This window comes from Erpetoichthys calabaricus, chromosome 15 (assembly GCF_900747795.2).
Source record: "Erpetoichthys calabaricus chromosome 15, fErpCal1.3, whole genome shotgun sequence".
NCBI lineage: Eukaryota > Metazoa > Chordata > Cladistia > Polypteriformes > Polypteridae > Erpetoichthys > Erpetoichthys calabaricus.
In genome coordinates, this window is record NC_041408.2 from 13,062,164 (window position 1) to 13,063,516 (window position 1,353).

The window sequence follows — 1,353 nt, forward strand, 5'->3', positions numbered from 1 at the left end:
TTGTCGCCATTAACAGCTGATTGTCGCCCCCTATCCCTGGATGTCGACTTTTGTCGACATTCGCCTTCAACCCCTCCTGTCGACAAAAGTCGACATCCGCCCTAAAAGAGTTAAAGGTCCAAGTGTGACAAAGTAAAATGTAGCCGTATACACTGATCACTGGCCGTGGTCAACTAAAAGTGTATGATACTGTGAAAGATACAGTAATCCCTCGCTATATCGCGCTTTGACTTTTGCGGCTTCACTCTATCGCGTATTTTATATGTAAGCATATTTAAATATATATCGCGGATTTTTTGCTGGTTCGCGGATTTCTGCGGACAATGAGTCTTTTAATTTCTGGTACATGCTTCCTCAGTTGGTTTGCCCAGTTGATTTCATACAAGGGACGCTATTAGCAGATGGCTGAGAAGCTACCCAATCAGGGCGCGTATTACCTATTAAATAAAACTCCTCAAATATATTGTGAGCATGGGGGCTGTTCGTACCCCTAGAGGATATGGCCACTCCTCAAAAAACGCTGAAAGATTATCTTCACATTGCTCTCTTCCTTGCTGGGCTTACATATGGCTGCTTTGTCAAGTGATATGCTTCCTGCATGGTGCTTCACATACTTATAAGATCAAACATCACGTATTGATTTTCTCTCTCTCTCTCTTGCTCTGACATTCTCTGCTCCTGATGGAGGGGGTGTGAGCAGGGGGGCTGTTCGCACCCCTAGAGGATACGGACGCTCGTCTAAAAATGCTGAAAAATTACCTTCACGTTGCTCCCTTCTGTGCAGCTGTTTTGTCAAGCGACATGCTTCCCACACGGTGCTTCGCATACTTAAAAGCTCGAAGGGCACGTATTGATTTTTGATTGTTTGCTTTTCTCTGTCTCTCTCTCTCTCTCTGACATTCTCTGCTCCTGACGCGCACTCCTTTGAAGAGGAAGATATGTTTGCATTCTTTTAATGGTGAGACGGAACTGTCATCTCTGTCTTGTCATGGAGCACAGTTTAAACATTTGAAAAAGAGACAAATGTTTGTTTGCAGTGTTTGAATAAAGTTCCTGTCTCTCTACAACCTCCTGTGTTTCTGTGACCCAAGCGTGACAATATAAAAATAACCATATAAACATACGGTTTCTACTTCGCGGATTTTCACCTTTTGCGGGGGGGTCTGGAACGCAACCCCCGCGATCGAGGAGGGATTACTGTATACTGCACTTCAGAATAACCCTGGAGGTTAAACAGTTGATGTTTTTGACAGAGAGACTAATTGGTGGGTTTAAATTATGTCTGGAAAAAAAAATGTAAATACAATATTTATGTAGTATTTCAGTTAATTTTTGATATTAGATTTTTGTGTA